Source organism: Symphalangus syndactylus, chromosome 8 (assembly GCF_028878055.3).
Source record: "Symphalangus syndactylus isolate Jambi chromosome 8, NHGRI_mSymSyn1-v2.1_pri, whole genome shotgun sequence".
In the NCBI taxonomy this organism is placed as follows: Eukaryota; Metazoa; Chordata; class Mammalia; order Primates; family Hylobatidae; genus Symphalangus; species Symphalangus syndactylus.
In genome coordinates, this window is record NC_072430.2 from 51,824,132 (window position 1) to 51,845,338 (window position 21,207).

The 21,207-nt window shown below is 44.1% G+C and overlaps 1 protein-coding gene across 25 annotated transcripts in view; it reads right to left on the reverse strand.

Annotated features, from left to right (window-relative positions):
- The window catches only part of FUT8 (fucosyltransferase 8), a 464,407-nt gene that overhangs the window by 407,874 nt on the left and 35,326 nt on the right, over positions 1 to 21,207 (reverse strand). For 2 of the 25 annotated variants that reach the window (XM_063644460.1, XM_063644477.1), the window contains exon 1: positions 6,049 to 6,205. The exons of 16 other annotated variants lie outside the window; for them this stretch is intronic. The gene's annotated coding sequence lies outside the window, so the exon portion shown is untranslated. Of the gene's footprint in view, positions 1 to 6,048; positions 6,239 to 21,207 lie in introns of those variants that run through there. 7 more of the 25 variants (XM_063644498.1, XM_063644502.1, XM_063644501.1 and 4 more) reach the window with 7 other exon arrangements.

Below are 21,207 nucleotides of genomic sequence, written 5' to 3' on the forward strand. Positions count from 1 at the left end.
GCTACATATTTGAAGAGAAATCTAAAGATTGTAATTTGTGACTGAAGAGATTAAAAAGAGACAGTATTCCAGTCCAGGTGTTCTGGGAATAATTTCTGGGAGGCAGGAGAAGAACGTAACAGTAATGCCTCAAACAGAAACTTGAACCCTAGTTGGAAAAAGACCTAGTTCATGTGGGGGAATTAGTCAATCAGGCAAATACATCAGTTCCCCCTAAACATGGCTAAGTGGGGAGGAATCTCTTTGCCAAGCAGACTTCCATGTATACTTCCAGACTTAGCCATAACCTGCCTTAGCTGGGAGATAATTCTTGAAATTAGTTCACTCCTTGGTCTGATTTCATGTTTCTTAAGCATCTCTGGATAATCTGGCTGTCTCTGTGGTTTATCTAAGGAGAGAACATATAATGGTCAGGCTGACTTGAGCATCCTAGTCCACTCAAAGATTGTATTTTAATTGTAAACTGCTAAACTTCAAAGTCGCATTCCAGTTTCAGAGGATCTCCCCCAATCCCCACCACCACCTCTCACCCTGGAATCAGCTAAGTTCCCAGTTGCAACTCCATTGCAGGCCATCTTGTTACAGGTGTATCTTCTGTAAAACACCCTCTGCAGACAACTCTCAATCTCAGAGTCCATTTCTATGGCACCCAGTCTAAGATACAATGTATGTATGCAAACATATATATGTATATACATACATTTCTTTATAAAGAAATCTATAAAACCTTCTATGTGATGGCCAGGCACAGTGGCTCACACCTGTAATCCCAGCACTTTGGGAGGCCAAGGCGGGCAGATCACCTGAGGTCAGGAGTTCAAGACCAGCCTGACCAACATGGAGAAATCCCATCTCTACTAAAAATACAAAATTAGCTGGGCATGCTGGTGCATGCCTGTAATCCCAGCTACTCAGGAGGCTGAGGCAGGAGAATCGCTTGAACCCAGGAGGTGGAGGTTGTGGTGAGCCGAGATCGTACCACTGCACTCCATCCTGGACAACTAGAGCAAAACTCTGTCTCAAAAAAAAAACCAAAAACTTCTATGTTGTCTGAAAAGATGTGAATGAATGGAAAAATAGAAGTTCTTGGATGGGAAACCTAAATATTATATAAATATGTGTTTCCTACAATTTAAGTTACATATTTAGCAGAATCTTGGTAAAAATCCCAGAAGGATGTTTTTAAACATATGACAAAAGAAAGGAAGAAAAGGAAAATTCTAAACAGGCAAGAAAGAAAACAGACCTGGCACAGTGACTCACACCTGTAATCTCAGCACTTTGGGAGACCGAGGTGAGAGGACTGCTTGAGGCCAGAAGTTCGAGGCTGCAGTGAGCCATGGTTGCACAATGCACTCTAGCCTGGATAACAGAGAGAGACCTTGACTCAAAAGAAAAAAAAGGAAAGGAAACCTGTTGCGGAAGGGAATGAAGGAGGGTGAATGAGATCTATCAAAAGTAAAAACCTATAAAAAAATAAAATATGGAAGTTTTTTCTTTGTAGAGATGGGGTCTCACTGTTACCCAAGCTGGTCTTGAACTCCTGGCTTCAAGCAATCTCCTACCTTAGCCCCTAAAAGTGCTGGAATTACAGGCATGAGCCACCACACCTGGCTCCCTGTATTGAAGTCTTGATTTAAGAATAGACAGGCCAGGCGCGGCGGCTCACGCCTGTAATCTCAGCACTTTGGGACGCCAAGGTGGGTGATCACGAGGTCAGGAGCTCAAGACCAGCCTGGCCAACATGGCGAAACCCCATCTCTACTAAAAATACAAAAAATTAGCAAGGCATGGTGGCAGGCACCTAATCCCAGCTACTCGGGAGGCTGAGGCAGGAGAATTGCTGGAACCCGGGAGGCGGAGGCTACAGTGAGAAGAGATTACACCACTGCACTCCAGCTCTGGCGACAGAGCAAGACTCCATTTCGAAAAGACAAAAAAGAATAGACAGATTGGCTCGTGCCTGTAATCTCAGCACTTTGGGAGGCCGAAGCAGGCAGATCACCTGAGGTCAAGAGTTCAAGACCAGCCAGGCCAACGTGGTGAAACCCCGTCTCTACTAAAATACAAAAATTAGCCAGGTGTTGTGGCACACGCCTGTAGTCTCAGCTACTCGGGAGGTTGAGGCAGAAGAATCACTTGAACCCAGGAGGTGGAGGTTGCAGTGAGCCAAGATTGTGCTAGAGCACTCCAGCCTGGGTGATAGAGTGAGACTCCATCTCGAAAAAAAAAAAAAGACAGATTTCTGTAATATAATAGAAAGATCATATCAAATATACACCCTGATATGCTTTGGCTGTGTTCCCACCCAAATCAAATGTTGAATTGTAATTCCCAACATTGGGAGAGGGATCTAGTGGGAGGTGATTGGATCATGGGAGTGAATTTCCCCCATGCTGTTCTCGCGATAGTGAGTGAATTCTCACAAGATCTGATGTTTTAAAAGTGTGTGACACCTCCCCCCTCGCTCATTAGCTCTCTCCTGCTCCACCATGGAAAGATGTGCTTTGCTTCCTCTTCACCTTCTGCCATAATTTTAAGTTTCCCCAGGCCTCTCAGTCATGCTTCCTGTTAAGCCTGTGGAACTGTGAGTCAAACCTCTTTTCTTCATAAATAACCCAGTGTATGATAAAGCTATCATGATACAATGAGATAAACAAATATTTTTCTTTTTCTTTTCTTTTTTTCTTTTGAGACAAAGTCTTGCTATCACCCAGGCTGGAGTGCAGTGGTGCGATCTCAGCTCACTGAAACTTCCACCTCCCAGGTTCAAGTGATTCTCCTGCTCCCAAGTAGCTGGGATTACAGGCATACAACACCACTCCCGGCTAATCTCTCTATTTTTAGTAGAGACGGGGTTTCTCCATGTTGACCAGACTGGTCTCGAACTCCTGACCTCAGGTGATCTGCCCACCTCGGCCTCCCAAAGTGCTGAGATTACAGGCATGAGCCACCATGCCTGGCCAAATATTTGTCAATAAGTGGTGGATGGATAACTGACCAGCAATTTAAGAGGGAAAGGAAGAATTGAGATCCACACCTTATATATTAAAATTAATTTTCTTTGATTTAAAGTCTTAAAAACATTTAATACTGTGAAGTTCAGAAGAAAATAGGATTGAAAATTTGTCAAAACAGTAGTGGGAAGATGACTCTATAATTATAAGCAATACTAATTGCTTATAGTATAAGCAATAGTATATTCTTTCTAGTATAGCAATATAGTATACTACACAGAAAATATTAAAGTACTTAACTACATAAAAAATTTTTTAGGCTGGGCATGGTGGCTAACGCCTGTAATCCCAGCACTTTGGGAGGCCAAGGTGGGTGGATGACGAGGTCAGGAGATCAAGACCATCCTGGTTAATACAGTGAAACCCTGTCTCTACTAAATATACAAAAAATTAGCCGGGCGAGGTGGCAGGCGCCTGTAGTCCCAGCTACTTGGGAGGCTGAGGCAGGAGAATGGCATGAACCCAGGAGGCGGAGGTTGCAGTGAGCCGAGATCGCGCCACTGCACTCCAGCCTGGGTGACCGAGTGAGACTCTGTCTCAAAAAAAGTAAAAAAATCTTTCTAAAGAAATTTTATATGTAACATATCACCAGAATTAACAACAAACAACAAACCAGGAGTTATATTTACAACAAGAACTATGTCAAGAAGTCAGATAAGTTGATAAGAATCCCATTAAGACCTCAGCTGATAACTGAACAAAAACTAACAAAACAATTAACAAAAGAACAAGTATTAACAAACACATAAAAGTAGTCAATTTTACTAATTATCAAAAAGAAGAAAATTAAAAGAAGCATGGTATTTTTTCACTAAATTAATTAAATTAACTTTATTAAGTGAACTCCTTTACTAAATTAATCCCTACCAAATTAAAATGGAAATCCCCAAATCCAAACCCAGTAATATCAGGACCTGTATTCCTTGGGTAGTACCATAAATTGATGTAACCAATTAGGAAAGTAATTATAAGTCCTAAAAATATTTATGCCCTTTGGCCTAATAAATCTCTTTGGAGAACGAATCCAGAGTAGAGCAGCAGAAGCCTAAAGCCATTGCCAAAACTCACAGTTTCATCCTTTCATGCTTTCCCTGAGTTAGGCCTTCCCAGACCCTATGCCTGTGCATCCAATACAGTAGCCACTATCCACATGCACCCCTCTTTCCTCCACAAGGTAATAAACTCCATAAGAGGTACCCTGTCAATCTTGTTTCCTGCAGAATCCTAGATCCTAGAACAGTGCCTGGCACACAGTAGGCGTCAACAAATACTTAGTGAATGAATTTATGAATGAATGTCAAGTTATTCCACCAATCCTCCCCAAATACGCTTTGAGCTTTCTTGTCTCCAAGAAAGTCTTGTCTCAAAGTGTTTGTTTTTGCCCTCTTCTAACCAGAATCTTTATTGCTTATCTAAAACGATGTACTTTGAGCTTCAAGTAGAAACTGCCCAACTCAAAAGCATTTCATGATAAGGAAATTTTTTTTTAATCTTACGAAAGAAATTCAGGGCCGGGCCCGGTGGCTCACGCCTGTAATCCCAGCACTTTGGGAGGCTGAGATGGGCAGATCACGAGGTCAGGAGATGGAGACCATCCTGGCTAACATGGTGAAACCCCATCTCTACTAAAAATACAAAAAATTAGCCAGGCGTGGGGGCGGGCACCTGTAGACCCAGCTACTCGGGAGGCTGAGGCAGGAGAATGGCGTGAACCCAGGAGGCAGAACTTGCAGTGAGCAGCACTGCACTAAAAAAATTCAGAAGTTGTGCAGTTCCAGGGTTGGGTAATTCCATAGCTCAGCAATATTCTCAAGGAACCATCCTTGTCCACCTTTTCTCTCTGCCACTCTGCAGCTGTCGCCTTTACCTTCCCCTTTATATTTGCAAGATGGCAATAGCAGTTCAAGCTCTATGTCCTTAACAACATCTCAAGGCCAGAGTACCTTGCTTCCTTTTGAAGACTTAGAGATTTTCCCAGACGTCCCTTCTGCAGAGTTCCCTTTTATGTTCCATTGTCCAGAACTATAGCATATGACCATTTTTTTTAATTATTTTATTTTATTATTTTGAGACAGAGTCTCACTCTGTGGTCCAGGCTAGAGTGCAGTGGCTCAGTCATGGCTCACTGCAGTGTCAAACACCTGAGCTCAAGCAATTCTCCCACCTCAGCCTCCTGAGTAGTTGGGACTAAAGGTACGCACCATCACGCCCTGCTAATTTTATTTTTTATTTTTGTAGAGAGGAGGGCTCACTATATTGTCCAGGCTGGTCTCAAACTCCTGGACTCAAGCAATCCTCTCATCTTGGCCTCTCAAAATATGGGGATTACAGGTATGAGCCACCATGCCCAGGCCAGTACATGCCCATTCTTAAACCAGCCCATTTCTAAATCAGTTACTGGCAAGAGTAGAAAATTTTCATGATTGGCCTAAAGAATCCAGATTCACCTTCCTTGGGCTGGCTGAGTCTCCCATCCCAGAGCTCCTGGTTGATATAACTTAAAGAAGTGGGACTAGGGTAGGAGGCTGCACCCCAGGAGATAAAATGGTCTCAGAATAAGCCCTTGAGACTTTTTATAAGTCACAAAATCCTACTGGATTTTCAAAGTGCAGCTCAAATCTCAGGTCTTTCATTAATCTTTCCTTTATTATCTTAACCAGAAGCAGCCTGTCCCTCCTATGAATTTAAAACCTTGAGTATCGGCCAAAAACATTGGAATCATTCCTGATTTCTCTCTTTATGTCATAAATCATAACCCTATATCTCATCTATCTTGTCTACTCTACCTTCATTATATATCAGAATCTAATCTCATCTCACCACCCTTAGTCCTTTCTCTCTGGTCCAAGCCACCATCATCTTCATCTCATCCCAGATTATTGCAGCACCCTTCTCACTGGCCTCACGCTTCTCCCTGTGCACTCTTGGAGTCCGTGCTCACAGAGTGATCCTTCCAAGGTGTGAGTCCAATCATGTCACTGCTCTGCTCAAAACCCTCCAATGGCTTCAAAACAAAATCTAAAGTCCTTACCACCACCTGCAGCGTCCTCAGTGATCCACTCTGTCACCTCTCTCTTGTCCTCTCCTGCCCACGGTCTCCTGCTCACTACTTTCCAGCTACACTGGCCTGCTTGTTCTTAGAACTCACCAAGCACACTCCTTCCTGAGAGCCTTTGTGTTTGCTGCTCGCCTTGCTTAGAAAATTCTTCACAGACTCAGATGACTCACTCCCTCCTTCTTCAGATTTTGACTCAAATGTCTCCTTACCAGAGAGGTCTTCTCTGATCTCCCATCTAAAAAACCACATTCTCTTAACCATGTCACTCTACCCTCCTTAATCTGCTTCATTTTCCTTCAAAGTACTTCCCAGAAGCTGGTGTATTATACATATTTATTTGCTCACACTCATCTTGGCCTCTCAAAGTATGTCTTGTCTCATTAGAACATAAGATCCGGGGGGGTGGGGGAATAGGGGAGGGACAGCATTAGGAGAAATACCTAATGTAGATGACGGGTTGATGGGTGCAGCAAACCACCACGGCACTTGTATACCTATGTAACAAAGCTGCATGTTCTGCACATTTATCCCAGAACCTAAAATATATATATATACATATATATATACACATACATATGTGTGTTCCTTATATATATATACGTGTGTTCCATATATATATATATATATATATATATATATGGAACATAAGATCCATAAAGCTAGGGGTTTTATCTGTTTTGCTCCCCGTTTTTGCGACAGCCAAGTATAAAGGGGTCCCCTGAGAAACTCCGACTGGCCTGCGCACTGGAAGAACAGGGTGGAGCTGCAGAAGTTCAAACCCTTTGCAGCAGGAAGGAGCCTGGCCTCTCCTGATCCGGGGTAGTACCTGGGATTCAATCAGTGAGGCAGGAAAAACCAGCTAGCAGGACTCTCTCTTTGCTGAGTCCCTGTTTCCATTTATTTTCCTTTTTGCCCAATAAGTTCCATTTTTCTCATCCTTCAAAGTGTCTGCAAGCCTAATCTCTCATGGCTGTGTGACAAGAACCCGGCTTTTAGCTGAACTAAGGAGAAAGTCCTGTAACACTTTAGCCTCAGAGCTTACAACAAAACATAATTAGTGCTCCATATATATTTGTTCAACACTTATGTATTCCTTTAACGTTTGTTATCTGTTGGGCATGGTCTCTAGCTGCTATCTTTACACACATCCTGTCTCTTCAACGGGAACACACGATTCTTAAAGGCCAGAGCTGAGTCTTAAAGCTCAAGGCCTTAACCTAAAGAGGCCACTCCAAAGTGTATGTTGTTGACATTTGGAGGGAGGATACATTGGGGCAGTAACAGCTGTTGTTATGTTACCTCACCCGTTCTTGGCAGGGCCCTGAGAAGCTGAGGTATGAGACACAACAGCATATTTAGGAGAGAGATGCCGCCTTGCTCCTTGAACAGGAGGAGCAAGGCGGCATCTCTCTGATACTAAAAGGAGAATACGGGAGCACCTTTCCTACCTACATTTCCCCTAGAACTAGTCTTTCCACTTGGAAGTTTGTTTACAATTCCACATTCTTTGCAACGGAATGGGGCCTCACCCTCATTAATTGGTGGCAAAGGTCACTCCTTAACAGATGCTACACAGAAGCAGAGCAAAGTTAAGAGTGGCTAAGGTCACACAGAGTCGTTGCTCAAATTTAGGAAGGAAACCCACCTAGTGTGAGGTGGGGCCCCAGGCGGGGCATCTGAGCCCCAAGAGAGCAGCTCTCTTTAGCCCCTGCTCTAGTTTCTTTGCAGTTCTCCTAAAGAAGTTCAGCAGCAAGGCCATTTACCAGACACAAGGGAATCAGGCCACTTTCAAATGTTGATAGCATTACACTTGCCTGAGAAGAAAGGGACAAGTGAGGAGACTGAAGACAGTGCTTTCAAGAAAAAGAAGAAAAAGATACTGAATGTGCACTCGCTAAGCCAAAAAAGCAAATGCCAGGAAGAACCGTGAGCCTTGTTTGAAGCCAAGTCTGCGCAGAAGAGTCCCAGGTGTAGGGAAGGAGGAGCTGAGGTGGTCTGAGGACGCACAGCAAATGCCCTGGGGGGTGGGGCGGGAGGAGAGAACATATTTTAAGCAACCTTAAAAGACTCGTTTTAGCATTCTGCAGGAAATGAAAAGCAGATGTGTTGGTTTGGAACTTGTTTACATATTTGGCCTCTGAGAAGCTTCCAGGACAGGACTGGAGAGAAGGGGTATTTTAGGCAAATGCTATAGTCTCCACTTGGAGAGAGTGAGGCCCTTCATTGGCTCACCTGCTTCTTGAGAAGCAAGCATTTAGGCTGAAGGACCCTCATTGTCCCTGTCTAAGACAGGTCTGGCTAGAATAAACCGGGATTTGATATACAGAACTGAACTCCTTGTACCTTCTTACAGAAACTAAGGGTTGCTGCACCTCCTCTCTTGCTTTCAAGTCACACCCACTGGGCAGAGAAGTGAAATCAGAGGCCTGGACATTGGGAGGATGATGGGATGGTTCACACCAAAGGTCCTGAGATTTGCAGAAGGCTTGTTAGAATACAGATTACTGGGTCTCACAAGCTCAGCCGAGCTAAGATGAGGCAAGTGGCTACACACTGGAATCATCTGGAGATTAAAATAGACTGATAGCTGAGCCCTGTTCCCACAGATTCTGATATTAATTGGTCTGGGGTGTGACTTAGGCATTTTTAAAAAATTATTTTTAATATATAATAGAGAGAGGGTCTTACCTTGTTGCCTAGCTGGTCTCAAACTCCTGGCCTCAAGCAGTCCTGCTGACTCAGCCTCCCAAAGAGCTGGGATTATAGGCGTGAGCAACCATGCCCAGCTGACTTGGGCATTGTTTAAAGCTCTCCAGATAGTTATAAGGTACAGTCAAGGTTGAGAACCATTGAACTATGTCTCTTTTACCTGCTCTCATCATTCCATCCCTAGATTAACTTCAGTTTACCCTCATAACATGTTCGCAAGGTGGCTAGGACCACAGGAGACCGTGGGACCTAAATTAGGCATAAACCTGGATTTAGAAAGAATATTGCTCTCAGAGACATCAACTATCAGAAAATCTATGTAAACGCAGGCAATTCCCCTTTTTTGTAATATGTCCAGGAAATGGCGCTCCTTTAAAGATATTTTTTAGTTGCTGCTAAGAGACAGGAAAAGGAGCGATCTTTAACACTTATTGAGCATTTATTATGTGCCAAGTACTCTTCCAAGTGCTTTCATTTTAAATTAATTTAATTTCCACAACAACTCAATGGTGTTGGAGCTGTTATTATCCCCCATTTAGCAAATGAGGAAACTGAGATACTAGGAGATGAACTAATTTGTCCAAAACCACACAATTAGTCAGTGGCAGAGCTGGCTTTCAAATTTTGGTGTGCCTCTGAATTATGGAGACTACAGAGACTGTTGAGAAAGAAAAATAGCTCAGATCAGACCGAGCTATGTGAAGTATGCAAAATTTATCAAGCCTGGAGAGACAGGAGTATGGGGCTTCAGTCACATCTCTGCGCCCATGCCCAGGGCAACTGTGTAAAGGCATTTTGTTCCTGCTTAACTGCCTTACCCCTTATCTTCATGTTGGAATTTGTGATGCAAAGAATAACACATACCCAATCAATAGCTTATGTTATTTTAGTATAAACTCTTGGTAAACAATTTAGGAGCTGCCTCTTCTTTATTCCTTAAAAATCCTCTTGTAGCTATTTCTAATCAGAGTGTGGGTTTAGGGCAACTTGAGTCTATGTTCTTGGGTGGCCAGCCTCAAGCTTTGAGCTTAAATAAACTTGAAGCCATCCTCACCATGTTAACAAGAATTCTGGACAGAAATATAGTTATGATTAAGCACTAATTAGGCTGCACTTTGGCTCACTTCCTTGTAACAACAGGAAGTGAAAGTTATGGAGTACTAGATCCTGACCACTTGCATCCTCATTGTTCCTACAGATAGTATTTCTGTCTGAGGTCAGAATCATGAGGCCTCTGATTAAGATAGATAGAATCTCTGCCATTAGAATCATAAGGCTTTTGTTTAAGAATTGCTTAAGATATTTCTCAGATCCCAAATTTAACGTGATGCCAAGAAGTTTGAAGACCCCCAGAGGAGAGCAGAATCAGCATGAGAATATAGTTGCTTCATCTCCCTGTTCTATGATTTCATCCTGCACCCTTGGGCCAAGCAAAGATCTCCACACTTCAGCCCACTCCAAAATCACTAAAAATTCTAGCCCCAAATTCCTTGGAGAGACTGATTTGAGGTTTCCTCCCATCACATTCAGCTGCCCTACAATTGAACCTCTTTCTCTCCTGCAACTAGGTGTTTCAGTGTAGTGACTTGCTGTGCACATTGGGCAATGAAACGATTATGGTTACAAACTCCATATATAATTATCTCTTCAGAATCTCATTAATTTAGGTTGTGAACCCCAAATATCTGAGATAGGTCTCAGTCAATTTAGAAAGTTAATTTTTTCAAGGTTAAGGATGCACCTGTGACACAGCCTCAGGAAGTCCCATGACATGTGCCCAAGGTGGTTGAGGCACAGCTTGGTTTCATACATTTTAGGAAGACATAAGACATCAATCAATATATGTAAGATGTACATTGGTTCAATCAGAAAGGTGGGACAACTTGAAGCAGGGAGGGGGCCTCCAGGTCATAGATAGATAGGAGACAAACATTATTTTGAGTTTCCAATTAACCTTTCCAAAAGAAGCAATCAGATATGCATTTATCTCAGTGAGCAGAGGGATGACTTTGAGTTCTGTTTGTCCTTTGTCCAAAAGGAATTTCCTTGTAGACAAATTGTGAGGCAGGTATATAGCTTTTTTATCTTAGTAGCTATCTCCTTTAAGGAATAAAATGGGAGGCATGTTTGCCGTAAGCAGTTCCCAGCTTGACTTTTCTCTTTGCGGGGGGGTCCCAAGATTTATTTTCCTTTCACAAGGTTGACACTGTTCAAAATACTAATGACCAGGCTCTAACCGAGACCAATTGGATCAGGATCTCCTGGAGTGGATCTTTATCAAAATTATTATTATTATTATTATTTTGAGATGGAGGCTCACTCTGTCACCCAGGCTGGAGTACAGTGGTGTGATCTCAGCTCACTGCAACCCTCCACCTCTCAGGTTCAAGCGATTGTCCTGCCTCAGCCTCCTGAGTAGCTGGGATTACAGGCACGCACCACCACACCCGGCTAATTTTTGTATTTTTAGTGGAGACAGGGTTTCACCATGTTGGCCAAGGTGGTCTCAAACTCCTGACCTCAAGTGATCCACCCGCCGTGGCCTCCCAAAGTGCTGGGATTACAGGCGAGAGCCACTGCGCCTGGCATATCAAAATTATTTTTAACAAGTCTCCTAGAGAGTTAGTTGTTTAACAAGATATGGGGCCACTGTTGGGGGTTATTTATTTATTTAGAGACAAGATCCCTCTGTTACCCAGGCTGGATTGTAGTGGCACTGTCATGGCTCACTGCAGCCTCAACTTCCTGGGCTCAAGCGATCCTTCTGCCACAGCCTCCCAAGTAGCTAGGATTACATGTACATACTACCGCGCCCAGCTGATTTTTTTATTTTTTGTAGAGACAGAGTCTCACTGTGTTGCCCAGACTGGTCTAGAACTCCTGGCCTCATGTGATTCTCCTGCCTCCGCCTCCCAAATTTCTGGGATTACAGGCTTGAGCCACTGTGCCCAGCCTCACTGTTGGGGTTTAAAATGAAGACTTTGGAATCAGGTTATCCTAGGTTCATTATTTTGCCACCACTTACAGGTGGAATCTTTTAACAAATTCCCCATTCTCCCTTTGAACTTTCATTTCCTCATCTGCGATGGAATGACTATACTTAGTTCTTGAGATTGTTCTGAAGATTACATGGGTTTAAGGTACTTAGCATAAAAATAGAGGCAGGAACATTGCAACTCTAGAAGGTATTTTGAGACATTAAACAGGTCCTCCCTTCCACCATCAACACCACACACTTCACCACATTCTACTGTTCTGCAGACCCAGGCATGCCCTGCCCCGCCCCAGGGAAAAGTGAGGTTATCATAGCTGGAATGCCAAGAAAAAGAGTCAGTGGTTAACTTTTGAGATTCAAATGAGATTGCTGAACACAAGACTTAGATTTGAGAGAAAATATTTTCTGAGCATTCAGGAACTATTTGGCCCTAAATAGTTATTTTGAACCAAATAAGAATGGTCTGAAAGAACTCTCCCCACTCCTCCATGCAAGATTACCAGCCCCTAGATACTTTCGTAGGGTTATCTAGACTGGAGAGATGTGTGGTCTCCAAGGAAGGCCCCTATCATCTTCCCAGGGTGGATTACTTTAGCAGAGAGGGAACTCTGGCTGGCAAGTAGAACACAAGATAAGGCTTGAGGAAACTAAGAATAGAGGAAACTTGTGTCTACTTCCTATCTAGGGAGGGCAGCTGACCCCACAGATTTGCTTATGCTACAGTGATATGGGATCAACAGAGCACAGATGGTTGTTCAGGTGACGGGGGAGAGAGTTCAGTGACAGCCTTGTTTCTGGCTACGGTAGCTGTGGGAAAGTAGCTGGACTGCCCCACTGTCGTGCCCTGAGAAGTGCTCAGAAGTGAGCTGAGAGGGAGAGTTGGCAGCTCAAAGTGGTCATGCCATGGAGAAACAATGATGGATGACAGTGCAAACCAAAAATTCTAAGCCCCCAGCCACCTGAATGGACCTCCTCATCTCAGCAAAGGGCATTCCAATGTTAACCTGAAAAGTTAGTTCCGGCCATGATGGGAAGGGGGGTCGGACATGCTTCATCATACCCTCCTCTCTTTGGGCATTCAGGAAAAGCTGACCAGCATTAACATCAGCACAGACCTTAAGACTTGTTAACAGACTAAGTCTGACAAACATTTACAGTCTATTCTCTCTGAAGTCTGCTGCCTGGAGGCCTCGCCGGCATGACAAAATCTTGGTCTCCATAACCCCTTATCTTAACCCAGGCATTCTTTTTTTTTTGAGACAGGGTCTTGCTCTGTCACCCAGTCTGGAGTGCTGTGGCACAGTCTCACTCACTGCAACTTCTGCTTCCTGGGCTCAAGCAATTCTCCTGCCTCAGCTTCCCAAGTAGCTGGGATTGCAGGCATAAGCCACCACCCTAGCTCATTTTTGTATTTTTTGTATAGATGGCATTTCATCATGTTGCCCAGGCTGGTCTTGAACTCCTGAGCTCAAGCAATCTGCTCACCTCAGCCTCCCACAGTGCTGGGATTACAGGCATGAGCCACTGCACCTGGCCCAGACATTCCTTTCTATTAATAATAACTCTTTCAACCAATTGCCAATCAGAAAATCTTTGAATCTGCCTATGACCTAGAAGCCCCTGCTTCTGGTTGTCCTTTCTGAACCAAACCAATATACATCTTACAGGTACTGATTGATATCTTATGTCTCCCTAAAGTGTATAAAACCAAGTTGTAGCCTGACCACCTTGGGAACATGTTCTCAGGATCTCCTGAGGGCTGTGTCATGGGCCATTGGCCACTCATATTTGGCTCAGAATAAATCTCTTCAAATAGTTTACAGAGTTTGACCCTTTGTCAACAGCAGCATGAGCTAAGCAAACTAGATGGGCATGCAGTTGCTTTAGAGGACAACACGGGGCTATGCTAGTATCTCTGGATGCCCAGAGATGAGCTGTTCCCCATCTCTGGAGCTACCAACTCCGAGCACATGGTGTTACAAGGGTTCCCCCTTCCCACTCTCCTGCAATTGAGATTCTGGCTAAAGGAGATCAAGGGAAAGAGGATGAGTATGAATGAATGAATTTCCTACTGGATTAATTTTTCTGTATTATACAGAATGAGAGTCTAAGATCAAAATTATGTTCTGTTTTAGAAAATCACAGATGTATCCGTACATATCTGAAACTATCTCATAAAATTAATGCCTGCTAATTATTAGAACTATCAAGCTTCCCAAAACTCAGCAAGACAAGCAAGACGTAGTATGGCTCCCTAAAAAGTAGCACAACAATCAATACGAAATAGATTGAATCAGCAGATATCTTTAAAATGGCAGTGTGTTTACAAGGAGTTTTGAGTGACATAAAAACACTGAAAATTAAATATTGAGGACGGGCGCAGGCTCATGCCTATAATCCCAGCACTTTGGGAGGCCAAGGCGGGCAGATACCTGAGGTCAGGGGTTTGAGACCAGCCTGGCCAACATGGTGAAACCCCTTCTCCACTAAAAATACAAAATCAGCCAGGCATGGCGATGGGTGCCTGTAATCCCAGGTACTCGGTAGGCTGAGGCAGGAGAATTGCTTTAACCTAGGAGACAGAGTTTGCAGTAAGCAGAGATGGAACCACTGTACTCCAGCCTGGGTGACAGAGTGAGACTCCGTCTCAAAAAATAATAATAATAAAAATAAATAAATATTGAAAAAGGGGAGTGGAAGCCCAGCATTATTGCAACACTGTCTAGGGAAGAAAGACACTGTGTCTGTTAGACTGGATTGTTATTGCAGGTTCTGAGTGGTGTCCCTGCAGTCAAACATCCAGAGTTCCTATGTTCTACTGTGGCCTGGATGCATAGCCCATGAAGCTACTCAATATGCTTTACTACAATTTGAAATTCATCAATGACAAACTTGGTTTTCCAAACACCTAAAGGAGAGAGGTGCAAATAGTAGGCACAAAGCCTCTGCTATGTTGAAAGGTGTGCCCTGCCCTGTAAACCCACACAGGGTTCTGGTTTACAAATAAGTCTCTGGTGACTTAATTAATGGATGCCTCCTAGATAGGGTTGTCAGATTTAGCAAATAAAAATACAAATATTGGGGCCAAGTGTGGTGGTTCATGCCTGTAATACTAGCACTTTAGAAGGCTGAGTCGGGAGGATCACTTGAGGCCAGGAGTTCTGGACCAGCCTGGACAACATAGTGAGACCCTGTCTCTACAAAAAATTTTAAAAATTAGCAGCTGGGCATGGTGGCACATACATGTAGTCTTAGCTGTTTGGGAGGCTGAGGCAGGAGGATCTCCTAATGCCAGGAGTTCTCAGGGTTGCAGTGAGCGGCAATCGCAGCACTGCCCTCCAGCCTGGGCGACAAAGAGAGACTCTGTCTCTAAAACAAAACAAATATCACATGGGATATACTTATACTAAAAGTATTCATTGTTTATCTAAGATTCAAATTTTACTGGGCACCCTGTATTTTTCTGTCAACCCTACTAGAGCCTGCCCACCGCCAGGTATACTAATAAAATGGAGGTCCCACATCTGCAAGGCTGAGGACCAGCCCAGGCCCCAAGACCACCTTCACCAACATAATGCTGCTTTCAGGGAGCCCACCTAAGTAACCAGCCCAAGGTTAGGTTAGGTTAGGTTTAGACTTTGACACACACACACACACACACACACACTCTCACTGTCTCTCTCTCTCTCTCTCTTCTCTCTCCTTTTCTCTTCTCTTTTCCTTGTATAAGTATTTTTTTATTAAAAATCTTTTTTTGTTGTTTTTTTTTGAGACGGAGTTTTGCTCTTGCTGCCAGGCTGGAGTGCAATGGCGCGATCTCGGCTCACTGCAACCTCTGCCTCCCACGTTCAAGTGATTCTCCTGCCTCAGCCTCCTGAGTAGCTGGGATTTCAGACATGCGCCACCATGCCCGGCTAATTTTGTATTTTTAGTAGAGACGGGGTTTCTCCATGTTGGTCAGGCTGGTCTCGAACTCCCAACCTCAGGTGATCTGCCGGCCTCGGCCTCCCAAAGTGCTGGGATTACAGGCGTGAGCCACCACACCCGGCCAAAAATCATTTTTAACTGACACACACAACAATACATTTTATGGGACACATAGTGTTATTTCAATGCACATAATATATAGTGATCAGCAGATCAGGGTATTTAGCATATCCATCATCTTGAACATTTATCTTTTTTGGTTTAGAGACAGGGTATTGCTCTGTTGCCCAGGCTGGAGTGCAGCGGCTTGATCATAGTTCATAGTTCACTATAACCTCAAACTCCTGGACTTAGGCAATCCTCCTGCCTCGGCCTCCAGAATAGCTAGGACTATATGCTGGCTAATGAAATATTTATCATTTCTTTGTGTTGGGAACATTCAATATCCTCTTTGAGTTATTTGAAACTATATAATATACTACTGTTAACTATAGTCATCCTATAGTGCTGTAGAACACTAGAATTTATTCCAACTTATTCCTTCTATCTAGCTGTAATTTTTTTTTTTTTTTTTTTTTTTGAGAGGGAGTCTCGCTCTTTCACCCAGGCTGGAGTGCAGTGGCGCGATCTCGGCTCACTGCAGGCTCTGCCCCCCGGGGTTCACGCCATTCTCCTGCCTCAGCCTCCCGCGTAGCTGGGACTACAGGCGCCTGCCACCTCGCCCAGCTAATTTTTTGTATTTTTAGTAGAGACGGGGTTTCACCGTGTTAGCCAGGATGGTCTAGATCTCCTGACCTCGTGATCCGCCCGCCTCGGCCTCCCAAAGCGCTGGGATTACAGGCATGAGCCACTGCGCCCGGCCCTAGCTGTAATTTTGTATCCTTTACAAATCTCTTCCTAAACCCACTTCCTGCTACCTTCCCAAGCCTCTAGTATCCTCTGTTCTACTTTTTACTTCCATAAGATCGACCTTTTGTAGTTTCCACATATGGGTGAGAACATGTGGTGTTTAACTTTCTATTCAAGTTATCTGGCTTATTTCACTTAACACAATGTCCTCCATTCCATCCATGTTATTGCAAATGACAGGATTTTATCCTTTTTATGGCTGAGTAGTATTTTATTGTGTATATATACCACATTTTCTTTACCCATTCGTCTGTTGTTGGACACCTAGGTTGACTCCCTATCTTGGCTATTGTGACTAGTACTGCAGTAAACATGGGGGTGCAGATGTCTCTTCAATATGTTGATTTCATATCCTTTTAGTATATACCCAGTAGGGGGATTGCTGGATCATATGGAAGTTTGATTTGTAGTTTTTTGAGGAAATTCCATACTGTTCTCCATAATGACTATGCCAGTTTGTGTTCTCACATAATAATCTTCATTCCTTCAAAGCCTTCTCTTTATTTATACACAAAGTAAACAATTTCCCTTATTAAGCTTTCCAGGACCTTACCACCTGTTAATTCCAAGACCAAATTTACAACTTGGACAATACATGTATAAAATTGAAAGTCATTTATTGGTGGCATCCAAGGAGGTAATGAACATTATTATTTTTTTTTTTTTAATTTTTTTTTTTGAGACGGAGTCTCGCTCTGTCGCCCAGGCTGGAGTGCAGTGGCGCGATCTCGGCTCACTGCAAGCTCCGCCTCCCAGGTTCACGCCATTCTCCGGCCTCAGCCTCTCCGAGTAGCTGGGACTACAGGCGCCCGCCACCACGCCCAGCTAATTTTTTGTATTTTTAGTAGAGACGGGGTTTCACTGTGGTCTCGATATCCTGACCTCGTGATCTGCCCGCCTCGGCCTCCCAAAGTGCTGGGATTACAAGCGTGAGCCACCGCGCCCGGCCATGAACATTATTAACAACATCTATTATGTTGTAAGATTAGTTGCTTCCCTGCAGTAGCTAGTCAAATATGAATTCTTATTAACTTTCAATAAAGAGAATTTCTATTCCTTTTTTTTTTTTTTTTTTGAGATGGAGTCTCGTTCTGTTGCTCAGGCTGGAGAGCAGTGGTGCAATCTCGGCTCACTGCAACCTCTGCCTCCGGGGTTCAAGCGATTCTCCTGCCTCAGCCTCCCGAGTAGCTGGGATTACAGGCAACTGCCACCACGCCTGGCTAATTTTTGTATTTTTTTTCAGTAGAGACGGGGTTTCACCCTGTTGGCCAGGCTGGTCTCAAACTCCTGACCTCAGGTGATCTGCCGGCCTTGGCATTCCAAAGTGCTGGGATTACAGGCAGTGACCCACTGTGCCCGGCCAAGAATTTCTCTTCCTTTACCTGAGTCTCCTTTCTGATTTTTGCCTAAATCATAATCCTGGGCTTTACTATCCATTACATCCTGAGATCCTTAGCCTTCAGATCACCTTATAGAAAAATCAGTCAACGTATCTGTGTAGGGCCACCTCATTTGTTATAACTAGGGAAAATTAAGTTAGGAGGATCACCACAGAATAAACAGGGGAGCAGGTTTGGCCTGTGATTCAGTGAGCAAAAAAGATCTCTTTGCTCTTTTCCCAAGCCAGCTCTCCTCTCTTTCTCAGCACTAACATATTATAGGATGTCAGTATCTTCTTTTTTTTTTTTTTTGAGACAGAGCATCACTCTGTTGCCCAAGCTGTAGTGCAGTGATGCGAACAGGGCTCACTGCAGCCTCAACCTCCTGGGCTCAAGCAATCCTCCTGTCTCGATCTCCTGAGTAGCTGGGACTAGAGGCACACACCACCATGCCAGGCTAATTTTTTAATTTTTTTGTTTTGAGACAGTGTCTCGCTCTGTCACCCAGGCTGGAGTTCTCAAGCGATTCTCCTGCCTCAGCCATCTGAATAGCTGGGACTACAGGTGCCTGCCACCATGCCTGGCTAATTTTTACATTTTTAGTAGAGATGGGGTTTCACCATGTTGGCCAGGCTGGTCTCGAACTCCTGACCAAAAGTGGTCCGCCTGCTTTGGTCTCCCAAAGTGCTGGGATCACAGGTGTGAGCCACTGTGCCTGGCTCAGGATGTCAGTATATTATACTTGACTGTGGCTTCCCTTTATCTTCTTCTAAAGAGATTTCTGCCCTCTCTAGAGAGACAATATTGATTCCTTATCCCCAGATCAGATGGAGTTAAGTTCATGCTACTTGACTCAAGCCATCATCAACCTCTTCCATTCTAGATACAAAGTGCAATTTTTGCTAAGGAACTAAAGAGTCTCTCTGGTAAAGTGTGATTTAGGTCATTCTTCTAGAATTCGGGTTTTAATTCACAGCTGGCATTTCCGAAGTAGTTTAGGATGAGCATCTGAAATAAATGAGTCACCTCGGTCCTTCTATTTCTTCTATTTCCCATTATTTTCCAACTTAAACATCTAGGGACTAAAGATTAATTTATCCTCCCAATGCTGGCAACAGGCAAGTCATTCTGTAATATATATTGGGAAATTAGTGGACTTCCATTAGGGGAGAAGTAAACAAAAGTTGACAATATATATGCCTGTTTATCTATAGACACACAGTATTGGGAGCTGAAGAATGAATAGTTCTAAGCCAGGCTTGTTGTTAGGTTGAAAAAAAACCCAACCAGCCAACCACCAATTTGGTTCTTCTCAAGCTGTCAGCTGAAGCAGAGAGAAGTAAAATGTTAAGTTGAGGGGTGTTTTAAGGAACAAAGAAGATGCTATACTTGTTCCCATATTCTCCACCAAGTCAACCCTCCTTATGTGGCAGGGAGAGCTGCACTCAGACCCCGGATGCCCAGGGAGAAACTGGGAGAAATTTCTGCTCCCATTGCAGGTAGGATCTGGTGGTTTGGTGAAATCCATGTGGTTAGCAAACCTCAGATTAATCACCTGAGTGGTTTGGGAGACAGAGGTTGCTAGATGCCAGAGGCACTCAGAGGCAAAAGGACACTGAGGCTTTATAAAGGCTCCTTCCATGGTGGGAACTTGACAGCAGACACAGCAACCTACGATATCAGCCTCAGCATTTACTCTTCCCCTGCTCCAGAGTGCAAAATATCTCCCTAGGTATTGAGCAAAAACACTGTGAGAACCATTCAACCTACTTCTGTATAAATGTAGTCCTCATACTACATTAAACTTTTTTTTTTTTTTTTTTGAGATGCAGTCTCGCTCTATTGTCCAGGCTAGAGTACAGTGGCGTGATCTCGGCTCACTGCAACCTCCACCTCCCAGGTTCAAGCGATTCTCCTGCCTCAGCCTCCGGAGTAGCTGGGATTACAGGCATGCACCACCGCGCCCGGCTAATTTTGTATTTGTAGTAGAGATGGGGTTTCGCCATGTTGGTCAGGCTTGTCTCGAACTCCTGACCTCGTGATCATCCCTCCTCGGCCTCCCAAAGTGCTGGGATTACAAGTGTGAGCCACCACACCCAGCCGACATAAGACATTTTGTTGGCTAACATTAGTACAGCACCCTACAGTTTGTAAAGTGCACTCAGATCCATGGTCTTAATTGATCCGGTTGCACACAAACCTTATCACGGTGTTCTATGATCGTGAGCCATCAGTAAATAGTGGCGGTACTAAAGTTCTCCAGAACATGTCTCAGTCAGGGAAACCCTTCAATATGGTCTTACAAAGAAATATTAGTTTATTTGATAACTGAAAAGACAGAGGGTCTTGCTCTGTCACCCAGGCTGGAGTGCAGTGGCTTGATCATGGCTCACTGCAGCCTTGAGCTCCTGGGCTCAAGTGATCCTTCCACCTCAGCTTCCCGGTTAGCTGGGACTAGAGGCACACACCACCACACCCAGCTAGTTTTAAAATTTTTTTTCGTAGAGGTGGGGTCTTGCTATATTTCCCAGGTTGGTCTTGAACTCCTGGCCTCAAGTAATCCTCCTGCCTTGGCCTCTCAAAGCACTGGGATTACAAGCGTGAGCCACTGCACCTAGCCATAAGATATATTTAAGACAAAAGCTAATTGGTGTTGGCAGGTAAAACTCAAGAAAGGTGCAGGTATCCAGGTCCTCTGCTCTCCCTGGACCCTGTAGACAGTTGGGCTTTTTGGGGTGCAGCTGGATGTACCATCAAGCATCTGAGGAGGGACCCCTGGTGGCTCTTCCTTTTCATAGGTCAACTTGAGAGGGTCTTTGCTGTGGTGGGAAAGTATTTCAGGGTTCAGACACTGATCAGCATGAGCTTAGGGGCCCATGGCTTAAGGAAGTGCTACAAAATGCCCAGCTGGTGTCTTCAGGTCTCCTGGTACCATAGGAAGTTGAAGTTGGGCACAGCCAGCCCCTCCTCTTGGGGAAAGAGGAAGGTAGCCCATTGCCAGGCAACCCCAAAAAGAGCTCTTAGGACCATTCATTGGATATTCCTATTTGTCACACCACACTTTCTACCCATATCCCCCAAACTTAGCTAAGTACTTAGAACATAAAAAGTACTCCAAAAATAACTACAGCTGCCACTAATTGAGGGCCTATTGTGTGCAAGTGACTTGGCGTATTTTATCACTAGTTCTCACAATGACTGTGCAAGATAGGT